Source organism: Neofelis nebulosa, chromosome 4 (assembly GCF_028018385.1).
Source record: "Neofelis nebulosa isolate mNeoNeb1 chromosome 4, mNeoNeb1.pri, whole genome shotgun sequence".
NCBI classification, from domain to species: Eukaryota; Metazoa; Chordata; class Mammalia; order Carnivora; family Felidae; genus Neofelis; species Neofelis nebulosa.
This window is the reverse complement of record NC_080785.1, coordinates 23328916-23341945: the sequence shown is the minus strand read 5'-3', so window position 1 is coordinate 23341945 and position 13030 is coordinate 23328916. Positions and strand designations below refer to the sequence as shown.

The 13030-nt window shown below is 37.2% G+C and overlaps 1 protein-coding gene across 6 annotated transcripts in view; it reads left to right on the top strand.

Moving 5' to 3' along the window:
- The window catches only part of KLHDC10 (kelch domain containing 10), a 71696-nt gene that overhangs the window by 16304 nt on the left and 42362 nt on the right, over nt 1-13030 (top strand). The window lies entirely within an intron of this gene.

Below are 13030 nucleotides of genomic sequence, written 5' to 3'. Positions count from 1 at the left end.
AGGGGTGTCTGGTTGGCTCAGTCGGTTACACATCTGACTCTTGATTCGGCTCAGGTCATGAGATCGGGCTCTGTACTGGGTCAGGCTCTGCAGTAGGCATGGAACCTGCTTAAGGTTCTCTCTTTCCCTCTCCCTCTCCCCCTTCCCTGTTATCTGGCTCACGTGTGCACGTTCTCCCTCACTTACCAAAAAAAAAAAAAAGGAATAAATAGTCTTTGGAGTTGAATAGTGCTTTTTCTTTGAGTTATTTCCCTTTTTACCCACAGTAGCTCCTGCCATATGGTTTTATCAACAAACTCTCAACTCAGTTAATTTGAATCAGATGTGTAATTGATCAAAAACTGCTAACCACAAACATCTTGGTGTCACATAAAACAAATTCCTCAAAATACAAACATGCAAACTTCATGCAAGAACATGGAATTTCTTTTTCTTTTTTTTTAAGATAAAAAAATTTTTTTTTAATGTTTATTTAGTTTTGAGAGAGACAGAGTGAGTGAGTCCAAGAGGGGGAGGTGCAGAGAGAGAGGGGGAGACACAGAATCTCAAAGCTGGCTCCAGGCTCTGAGCTGTCAGCACAGAGCCCCACACAGGGCTCAAAACCACGAATGACCTGAGCTGAAGTTGGACGCTTCACCAACTGAGCCACCCGGGTGCACCTTTTTTGTTTTTTTTAAAGATTTTATTTTTAAGTAATCTCTACAGCCATCATGGGGCTCGAACTTACAATCTCAAGATCAAGAGTTGCATGCTCTACCAACTGAGCCAGCCAGGCACCCCAGAATACAGAATTTCTAATGTGCGTTCCAAACTGGGTACTTTAGAGAGGTAACATATTTAGCATTAAATGCACATGCATATACTAAACTAAACATTGAGAAAACCATTTCGGAAGAAAAATAACTTTAAATCTACATCAGATTTTTTTCTGCTCAGTTATAATTTTAAGTACGAAACTTCACTCTGCATTTATGGAAAAAGTACTACAATGCAAATGTTCTTGTGAAATGTATCTTTTGAAATTTTTATTTTTAAGGAAGGAATAGCTATTATTTTATTTTTTAGAATAGCTCTTCTTTTTTAATATGATGCTTCATGCAAGTATCTTACTAGAAGTCATGTCTGCTTTAGCAGTATTCAATCTGATATTTTTTAGTTTTGCATTTAAGTTCTTATTGGCTTTCTGCTTGTTACATGACAGGATTGTCACCAATTTTTCAAAATAGCTTCATTTTATTTTTTTTTTAATTTTTTTTTTAACGTTTATTTATTTTTGAGACAGAGAGAGACAGAGCATGAACGGGGGAGGGTCAGAGAGAGAGGGAGACACAGAATCTGAAACAGGCTCCAGGCTCTGAGCAGTCAGCACAGAGCCCGACGCGGGGCTCGAACTCACATACCGCGAGATCGTGACCTGAGCCAAAGTCGGACGCTTAACCGACTGAACCACCCAGGCGCCCCTAAAATAGCTTCATTTTAAATATTGAACTTCTAAAAACAGTTTTGTATAAGATAGCAAACATTTATTATTTGGTGACTGTTTTGTTGCTTTTTTGCCAGGTTTGGTCCAACACAACTTTTATTGCTTTTGGTCAAGTCTAGATATTTTCTTTGAAGACATTGCGTTTGCCAACAGAAAATGGTGACTTGAGAGAAGGGAAAGTGAATTCATAAAGAACAGTTGTGTCTTAGGGTGCCTGGGTGGTTCAGTCGGTTAAGCGTTCAACTTCGGCTCCGGTCATGATCTTACGGTTTGTGAGTTCAAGCCCGCATCAGGCTGTGTGCTGTCAGCACAGAGCCTGCTTCAGATCCTCTTGTCCCCCTCTCTCTCTGCTCTCCCCTACTCTGTCTCTCGCTCTCTCAAAAATAAACAACAAAAAATAATTGTGTCTTCACTTCAAAATTGATTACTTTTCTAATTTTAATCAAGGAACAGAATGAGTAGCAAAGTATTAAATGACATTTCTGGATACAATCATTTAATAGAATTTGTGAATTTCCTTCTACTTGATTCCTCAGTTTTACTTGCAGAAATAGGGAGTGTTCTGTGTCTCTGAAGAGCTAACTGCCTTTGGTGCCTCTTAAAGGAGGGAGTTTGCAAAATTTTAGTTCATCAGGCACTGTCAAAATGTATTGATTGAAAGATCTGTTTTTCCTATTCAGTCTCTTATATCTGCACTCACTGAGTACATAGTGTTTCTATCTCTCCCTCAAGGATGTTTTTGGGGAGAAAGTTTATTCTCTGGATACTCATCAGAGTGCAGGAAATCCAGGAATATGAAAAGACCAAATCATGTAGTTTGACTCCTGAGTAGGTTATTACTATACATTTTTATTTCAGTATATTAGGATTCACATACATAGTTGTTAGTAAAGAAACTGGCTAAGTTATTTTCTAGGGTAGTAGGATGTATACCATACTTGTTTTTTTAAACTATTTTTTTAAGTGTATATTTATTTTGAGAAAGACACAGACAGTGTGAGTAGGGGGAGAGGTAGAGAGAGAGGGAGAGAGAGAGAGAATCCCAGCCAGCCTCCATGCTGCCAGTGCAGAGCCCGATGCAGTCCCCAAACTCACAGAGTCCAGAGGTCATGACCTGGGCTGAAACCAAGAATCAGATGCTTAGCTGACTGAGCCACCCAGGTGGCCCTCTTTTTTTTTTTAAACAAAGTTTTGCTGGAGATAAAAAAGGAGATAATATTAAATTAAGAAAAACAGACTCTTGGGGTTCCTGGGTGACTCAGTTGGTTGAGCGTCCAACTCTTGGTATTGGCTCATGATCCCAGGGTTGTGGGATTGAGCCCCGCATTGGGCTCTGAGCTGAGCGTGGAACCTGCTTGGGATTCTCTCTCTCTCTCTCTCTCTCTCTCTCTCTCTCTCTCTCTCTCTCTCATCCCCTCCATCTCTAAAAAGAAAAATAAAAGAAAAGAAGGAAAGCAGACTCTCTGGCTATGGTTTACATTTCAGGATGGCCACATTAACACAGATATACTCATAGAATACAAATGTAGGCAGTTTTATTTATATTAATTAATTAATTTATTTATTTATTTTTAATATGAAATTTGTTATCAAATTGGTTTCCATACAACATCCCAACAGGTGCCCTCCTCAATACCCATCACCCACCCACCCGTCCCTCCCACCCCCCATAAACCCTCAGTTTGTTCTCAGTTTTTAGAAGTCTCTTATGTTTTGGCTCCCTCCCTCTCTAACCATTTTTTTTTCCTTCCCCTCCCCCATGGTCTTCTGTTAAGTTTCTCAGGATCCACATACGGGTGAAAATATATGGAATCTGTCCTCTGTATGACTTATTTCACTTAGCATAACACTCTCCAGATCCATCCACGTTGCTACAAAGGGCCATGTTTCATTCTTTCTCATTGCCACATAGTATTCCATTGTGTATATAAACCACAGTTTCTTTATCCATTCGTCAGTTGATGGACATTTAGGCTCTTGTTTATTTTTTTAAATCTTAAACACAGAAAATATTTTATAAGTAGTAAAAAAAAAAGTTTTAAAATTAACTTTTTATCTTTTTCCTTTGTCCTCTCTTCTAAAACTCTTTAGAACCATAAAATGTTAAAATTGAAAAAGACCTTAGAAATTAATTATCTTGCCCTAGCTTCTACACAATATGAGAATCCATTCCACAATAGTTCTAATCTTTTTATAAAATCTCTATTTTAATATTGGTGGTTTTTTTTGTGTTTTTTTTTTTTATGTAAGCTCTATGCACAATGTGGGGCTTGAACTCATGACCCCAAGATCAAGAATCACATGCTCTACTAACTGAGCCAGCCAGGTGTTCCTAAATCTCTATTTTAAAGATGTCTCCTTATTTTGACCTCTTAGACTAATGGACTGCCTATTACATTGTGGAGAAAGCTGTCAAATTATGTGTTGGCTCTAATTATTACAAAGACTTGCCTTAAGTGCAGCTACAAATTCTATGACTTTCTCCCAGTTGTATCTTCTTACAGGTTATAGAATGAATCTGTTCTTTCTTCCACTTAACCACCCTTTGGAAAACATTGATAACATTCTGGGTCTGAATTCCGTTTTACTTTTTAACCTGGGGCCATCAGTTCATGAGTCTGTCTTCAGGGGATGGGTCTTCAGGGGATTATATCATATGTAAAATTGTATATGTGCATTTTTCTGGGAAGGGAGCCGGTAATTTTTATTAGCCTCAATAGAACCTGATTCCCCACCAAAATTAATATGCCAGACCTACCGGGGTAGACCTGGTAATCTGCTTTTTGGTTTTGTTTTTATTTTTATTATTTTTAGTAAGTTTGCAATGAGCGGCTAGTCTAGCATCTCAGGAACTATCGCACTAGGTAATTTCTGAGATGCTTAGAGCATTTCCGACTCCATTGAGAATTGTAGAATTTTTAGAGCTTTAGAGACCACTTAGTTTATATATAGTTTATGGTATATTTATAGTTAATTCTTCCTATCAAAAGATTAAGCTGATCCAAAGGAGTAAGGTTTTTATTTAAACATTTATTTGAAAACCTTGGCAGCCATTCATAAACATTAGTGTTCCCAAGATTTTTTTTGTTAGACTTAATATTTTAATCTAACACAGGTTTATGAGTTTTACTTTTTTATTAATGTTTAATCTGTAAAGATGTTAGCCTATTTTATTCTTACTATTCCGAAGGAAGGACAGTATAGCTTAGGATTCACTTAGGGGCACTAGTTTCAAATATTCCATGTACCTTTTAGAACAGTTTGAGCCTAGTAAACTCCTCCTGTGCCTACCTCCCTTTCCCAAAGACAAAACTCAACCAACGAGGCTTTTTTCTCTTCTCCAGTAAAGTAATACTTGAATAACTAATAATGTAAACCAAATGACAAAAAGCATCTTAAGATTTGAAGACGTCTTTCAGTGTGCTATGATTACTTCACTTTTCTAGAAGTCTGTGCATGATAGGCCTACTTTTTGCAACAAATGTCAGAGGAGTAAAGTCAGAAGAGACAAGAGACTAATGTGAAAGAAAACAGAAAAATGCAGCACAGCAGGGGAAATGAACATGTTTTAATAAACAGCAGTGACAAGCAACAGAGATGGCAAGAACCAGCAATTTTCATTCATTTACCATTTATCCCTCTCTTAGTGTCAAAAGTACCCGAGTTAGCTTATAAACAGAGATATATCTGAAAATAGAATGTTTTTTATAAGTAGGTAAATAAGTAAATGGTGTAGTTGAAGACAGATGATATAACGTATCTGGTATCTGGGGGGTAGACAGCTGCTTTTGCCTCAATATTGTAACTCCCTAAAGATACATTTCCTGTGTATGTATTAGGGAAGGCGAGTAAGTAGTCAGTAGCTGCTTACCCCTAGCTCGAAGGCCCTTGAACCAGAGTGCATGCTTCTTGTTTCCTAAAAGCCTAAGGGATGAGAAACACTACAGTTGTTTCATTCATTACAATGACTTACTATGGCTTTTATTTTAATAAGGGTGGCAATATGATGGTTTTTTGGGGGGGTGGGTGCGGGTAACACCAGACTCTTGGGAGAGGAGAACAACTTCTTTGGAGGGGTTGGGAGAATGTACCTTTAGTTGAGAGTCCTTGCCTTAATGTTCTTTCATTTGTTCATTCGTTTGTTCAACAAGTATTTAGCAAATGCCTCTATTAGACACATTTCTGAGGTGCTGAATTGAATTGTGACTAAGAGCATTATCATAGAGTCGTTAAGAGTGGTTTGGATCTAAACTGCATGGGTTTGAATCCCAGATTTTTCATTTGCCTGCCTAAGTGACCTTGGGAAAATTACTTAATTTCTCTGTCTTGGTTTCCTCCTCTGTAAGTTGGGAATCATAATAGTATCTGTCTCATACAGATGTGGTGAGGATTAAATGAGTCCTGGAACAGTATTGTTATTAAAGGGAATTCAGTTGTTTTTACACACACACACACACACACACACACACACACACACACACAAACATGTATATGTAAAATGCTGCCATGACTAAGCCATACACAGTACAATATAGCACTCCAATTTATATTTTAGTTTGTGTTGATTTACATACCTCTTTGTCTCCAAAAGGATTTGAGACCGATCCAAAGCCTCCAAAAGAATACCCTGTATTCAACTAACACAACAGAATTAAGATTATGGGTTCAGATCTTCTTGCTTTGAGAGGCAAAAGACAGAAACTTAAAAATGAGTGTATTTAACTGCTAGGAGTAGACACTGGATAAATGTTAATTCTAAGTGTAAAAGAAAGTCATTTACTTAAAAAAGTGGTCACTGCCAGCCCAAAGTGTGCTGTTATGCAAATTACTTAAAAATGCCTCTTCCAGGGGTGCCTGGCTGGCTTAGTCGGTTGAGCATGTGAGTCTTGATCTTGGGGTTGTGAGTTCAAGTCCCACGTTGAGTGTATACTTAAAAAAAAATAGGGGTACCTGGGTGGCTTATTTAGTTGCGAGTCTTGATTTTGGCTCGGGTCATGATCCCAGGATCATGGGATTGAGCCCCGCATCGGCCTCTAGGCTGAGCATGGAGCTTGCTTGAATTCTCTCTCTCTCTCTCTCTCTCTCTCTCTCTCTCTCTCTGTCTCTCACCCCTCCCCCTCTCTCCGTCTCTCCCTCCGTCTCCCCCTCTCCTCCACTCATGCACTTTCTCTCTCTCTCTCAAAATATCTTAAAATAAATAAATAAATAAATAAATAAATAAATAATGCCTTTTCCAGGTAAGCATAGTCCGGTTAGTACACTGGGGAGTAGAGTGTTGGCTGGATTTTAGCCTCACTTAGCCACTTGGCCTGGAGCTCTTGTGCAGTGTGCAACCTACACAACGGTGCAGTGATTCTGAATACAGTATTAATTTGCTTCTCTTCTGAAATTCTTTATAGACACTGAATTGTATAAAGCAATAGGATCATGCCACATGGCATAGCCACCTAAATCAGAATTCTTAGATCATGTTAAATAGTTTGGTTTATTAAAATATTTATAATTGTTTCAGACATAGCATTTTGAATGCAGTCTGCCCCATATCAACGTAATCAGTTTTTGTCATGTTTTTAATACTTTTTCCTTTGAGATATTGTAGATTTACATGCAACTGTAAGAAAGAATATGGAATGCTCCATACACCCTTCGTTTAGTTTCCCCAAACGATAACATTGTGTTACTATTGTGTAATAACACAACCAGGAAGTCAGCGTTGATACTGCTTGTTTGACCTTACTTTGATTTCATTAGTTTTGCATGCGTTCATTTGTGTGTGTGTTTGTATTGAGTTCTAGGCAGTTTTATCCCATGTGTAGATTTGTGTGACCACCTCGTCAAGATATAGAACAGATCCATCACAGTGACTCCTCATGTTACCCTTGTATAGTCACAGCCATCTCCCCTGGTAAGCCCCTGACAACCACTAATCTGTTCTCCATCTCTATAATTTTGTCACTTTAAGAACGTTATATAAATGGAGTCCTACAGTTTTGGCACTGACTTTTTGGCATTGACTTTTGGCATTGACTTTTTTCATTCAGCACAATTCCCTTGGGAGCCATCTGAGTTGTTACACATATCAGTAGTTCATTAATACCGAGCCTTATGCCATGGTATGGATGTACCACAGTTCAATTACTCATTCATTGGAAGGTTGTTTCCAGGTTTTGGCTATTATTGATGGAGCTACTATGAACATTTGTGTACAGGTTTTTGTGTGAGCTTAAGTTTCTTTTTTTTTGCAGTTTGGTATTTTATCCAAAGGTTTTTTTGCACCGATTGAAATGATGTTGTGGTTTTTCTCCTTATTTTGTTAATATAGCGAATTATACTGATTTTTTAATGTTAAATCATTCTTACATTCTTGAAAGAAATTTTACTTGATCATGATGTATTATCCTTTTATATAGCTTTGATTTTATTTGGTAATATTTTGTTTGGAATTTTTGTGCCTGTTTATAAGGGATTTTGACCTGTAATTACTTTTAATGTTTTTATCAGATTTTGATATCAAGGTTCTATTAGTCTCCTAAGTGAGTTTCTCTATTCTCTGACAGCATTTGTGTAAGATGGGTGTTATATATCTTACTTAAATGTTCGGAGTGAAGCCATCTAGTACTCCTACTAATTTTTTTGCACAATACCTAAATTTGTGTTTTTCTATCAATATCTGTATTAATCACTTTCTGCATCTTTCTTCTAAACAAGGCAAAGACTTTATTCTTCTGCTTTCCCTCCTCTCAACCCCCTTCTTACCCTCACAGTGATTCCTGTCAATATCATCTAAGATTGGAGTTTTGAATGTTAGTAAACTTTTGTGTTTTGTTCTTTTCCCAATCAGCACTTAACTTCAAGATCTTACTGGTTTCTCCCCTTACTCTTTTCTTGTACCTTGTTTGTTGTTTTTGGATTAATTTTTTTTAGCTCCAAGTAAAGTTTTTAAGTTTATTTATTTGAGAGAGGGAGAATCCCAAGTAGGCTTTGTACTACATGCTAAGCCCCACACAGGGCTCGGTCTCATGGAGCGTGAGATCATGACCTTGAACCAAAATCAAGAGTCGGACACTTAACCAACTGAGCTGCCCAGGTGCCCCAAGTATATATCTTTGAGTAATTCTTTTGCCAGAAGTCTGAAAGAAGCAAAATTTTTGTTTCCTAGTACATTAAAAAATGTCTTAATTTCACTCTCACAATTGAGAGTTTGAGTAGATATAGAATTCTGGACCATCTGTTGAAAAGACTGTTCTTCCCCATTGAGTGGTCTTGTCACCTTCGTCAAAAGTTAGTTGACCATAGATGTACGGGTTTACTTGTGGACTTTCAATTCTATTCCACTGATCTCTATGTCCATCCTATGCTAGTACTAAGTTGTTTTGAATACGGTATTTTTGTAGTAAGTTTTGAAGTCAGGAAGTGTGAGTCTTCTAATTTAGTTCTTTCTCAAGATTGCTTTGGTTTTCTCGGTTTCTTACATTTCAATATGAAGTTTACAGTTAGCTTGTCCATTTCTGGGAAAAGGGCCAGAAAAGCCCTTACAGTTGGAATTTGGTAGAGATTGCTCAGTTCTCTTTTATATCTTAACTTTTGAAAATACTTTCTACTTCTTTTTCCTTCTATACTATATTCTGGTGAATTTCTTGGCCCCATCTTTCATTGTAGTAATTTAGTTTGCTGTTTAACTGTGTCTTTTCAGTTCCTAGGTTTTTTAGTTTGGTGATCAAAATTTAATTTCTGAGAGTTCCAATTGATTTTTTTTTTTAATTTATTTTTTTTTGGGACAGAGAGAGACAGAGCATGAACGGGGGAGGGGCAGAGAGAGAGGGAGACACAGAATCGGAAACAGGCTCCAGGCTCCGAGCCATCAGCCCAGAGCCTGACGCGGGGCTCGAACTCACGGACCGCGAGATCGTGACCTGGCTGAGGTCGGACGCTTAACCGACTGCGCCACCCAGGCGCCCCTGATTTTTTTTTAATAGATGTATTATTACTTTGCATATCTCTGAGGATATTAATTATACTTGATGTAAGGTCTTACTCTATTTAACTTGTTAACTCTCTTTCTTTAGTCTGAGTTCCTCTGTTTGTCACATTCATGCCTGAGTCTTTTTCATGTCTGAGTCTTGGTTTTTTGCTTATTTATCTTTACTTGAGAGTCCTAGTTAGCCTTCCTGTGAATATTACATCTGTTACTGCAGCAGATCTTTAATGGTTGTGGGGAGAGATGAAATGTTAAGTAGGATGGAGCCACCATTGCCAGGGTCTTCTTTAGTGTGAGCGTCCCCTCTTCTACCTGGGAGTTAGTATCCACCCAGGGCTCTGTCCTGTCTCTCTGATCCGGTGTTTATAGTCATTGTTCCTACCCGGGGAGGGGAGGGACACCTCTCCTTTGATGCCACCGTTTCCCTCTGGAGCAAATACCTCTGTTCTGTAATGGTTGACCCAAAGAGGTAAATGAGCGGGAGAGGCTGATCTGCTTTGTAACTTCTGTGCTGGCCCCCAACCTGTAAATTCTGTAAATTGTGTCAGTTCTTCCTGCTGTTTTCCACCTCTGGGCTTCATTTACTGTGAGGTCTGCTCTGACCACTTGCAGTAGCCCTCTCCTCTGGGTGTATCGGACTATGTTTTTCACGTTGCAGTGATTCCTGATAGTGTTAGTCCACCGAAGACATTTCTTGCTTTCTTTTGATTATGGATTTGTAAAAAATTCAAAAATTAAAAAAGATTTAAAATGGCTTTTGTGTTATTTGCTGGGCTTTGGAGAAAGGAGAATGTGCTTGGCCTAATAGCCTATTTCAGTCAATGACTATGTCATTTTTATAATGAAATAAATTTAATAAAAAAAAAAACATTTAAAAGCAAAAAATAGGGGTGCCTGGCTAGCTCAGTCGGTAGAGCATGTGACTCTTGATCTTGGGGTGGTGAGTTTGAGCTCCATGTTGGGTGAAGAGATTACTTTAAAAAAATAACAAAAATCAGCAAAAATAAAATATTGATAAAATCATTGAAGAAACTATCCTTTTTGTTTTTGTTTTGAAGAGTAGAAGCAATCACGAATGAAGATTGGCAGTTTGAATTTATACAAATGAAAGCTTTAACGAGCAAAACTTCAGACCAGGAACGTATCTATATGAATTTGGAACGGCATATATTTGCTCTATTGCTGGTTTCGCTCTTTCTCTGATCTTTGAGTGAAGGAAGAAAACGTGGGTTCTGAAGTCAGTGCCTACCTTGTGTGAATAACCTCAACATTAGCTTATGCCTATGACAGACTTCACGTTGGCGGCTGAGTGAGGCCAAAGATGTTTGGCAGAGCTCTGAGAAAACATCAAAAGCATTTTTTACTATAACTTTGATTCAGTCATTTTCAATGTTATTCCCTCAGTGTCATTCTAAATTTGCTTGTGTTTTTCCATTATAAAATATGTCCTGGAAATTTGGATAATATAAAAGAGATGATAACCCTCAACCCTAATCATAACCACTGTTAACGCTTTGGTATGTTTCTTTACAGTATTTTTTTAACATAGCATAAATAAATTAAAGTAATATGGTATTATTTTTCTTCCAGTCCAAAAGTAATGCCTACTCAATGGGAAAGCTTGGAAAATAAAGACCAGCATTAAGGAGAAAAATCCAAAAATCATTCATAATAACCACCCAAAGTTAACCACAATTAAAATTTGATGTACATCCTTCCTGTATTTTTCGTGAATCTATACAAGCACTTTTTTCTTTACTAATATGGTATCAGACTCTAGTACTATTTTGTACTTGCATTTTTTTGTTTGCAATATATTGTGAATGTTTTCCCATGTTAGTAAATATTCTTGTATATACTTTTTAGTGGTGTGTGAAATATGAACATATTTAAGTATGTTTATTTAGCATACTTACTTAACCATCCCCCTATCATTGGACATTGAAAGTGTTTCTAATTTTTTGCCATTATGAATAATATCATAGTGAGTATCTTTGTCCATACATCTTTCCATGCATCTGTGATTGTTTCTTTAGGAATAAATTCCTAGAAGTGGAATAGCTGGGTCAAAGGGTATGTACATTTTAACACTTTTGATACATAAAAATGTCAAATTTTAAGCTAATCACTTGTTATATTCTGTCTTGTATTGCTATCTAATTGTTTTATGTGTCTGTCTTGTCTCCCTAATTAGAATATAAGCTTCTTGAGGGCAAGGGAATTTCTTATACATCTTATGTATCCTTTGACAGTGTGGTTTATAATGTTGGACTTCTGAGTCATCAACAAAAATTGTATTGATTTAACCTGTGATTCTCCAGACTTTTGGATGTCATAAATTTGTAATTAAAAAAATATATATATATACATATAAATATATGTATGTACATATATATGTATGTATGTGCATATACATACATATATATGTATATATATATATATATTTTGGGGATACACATAGACTTGAAAATTTTCTGTTTTTCTAAGAAAGAATAATTCAACCAAAACCAACTAACCATTTCCTCTAACCTTCATCTCATAAAATGAAGCATATTTGATCAAAAAAAATTTCTAATCTCTGGAAAAAGGACAGGCCATTTACTTAAATGGAACATTTTCCTTTTAAAAAAAAAAAAAAAATCACTACCTTGTCTGCTTTTTTCTCATTTTGTTTTGGACTGGTGAATCTTCACCTTAGCCTAGCAGTGGTCTGTAGACCAAGATTTGGGCATTGCTGATTTAAAAGACTTAGACAATTAAAAGATAACCCCTTTTGCAAAACAAAGAATTCTTCCCCTTGCCAAGGAGTCTGTCTACTCCACAGTATGAAGTGCATAACGCACGCACCAGTAATGCCTTTTCATCGCACAGGATTTGTGTACCAGAACCTTGCTGACGAACAGCTAAGTATATTTGCAACTGCCAAACCCAAAACCTATACGCTTTCTAATGAATATGAGACAGGAAAGTGTGGTGTAGTGGAAAGAAGGCAGGTTTTAAAGTCAGGCTGAGCTTGGATCCTGGGTGGGGCGTTAAAGTCGCTTTGCTACCTGGCTTGTAAAATTAAGATGATAACATCTTTCTCAAAATGTCTTTACGGCCACTGTTATGGCAGTTACTTCACTGTAATGTAATTGTTTGTTTAGACATCTGCCTTCCTCATAAGACAAAGAGCTGTTGAGGGTAGGGGACATATCCTTGCGCTACGCTAGAGCCTGGCCGAGGGCTCAAGGCATAGCGGATGCTTCATGAAATAACTGTTGAAGCCGTACAGGATTGTTGTGAGGATCAAATGAGGTAACATGCGTGGAAGCTCTTTATAAACTTTAAACTCTATACAAATGTTAACTTTTTGTATTGCCAGTAAAAGCCATCTTTGGGAGCTATCAAAACTTTGGAAAGAGACAAAATTATTCCTTTAACAGTTCAATAATGCTTTGTATTTCTCTACTATATTACAAGAAAACAAGCTTTAATTGGGGTTAATATGGAACTGGTTTGCTTCCTTGGAAGGCAGATGAATTTCCTTTTTTCTCTCTCCCAGTGGAAGTGCCAAGATATTAAATGTT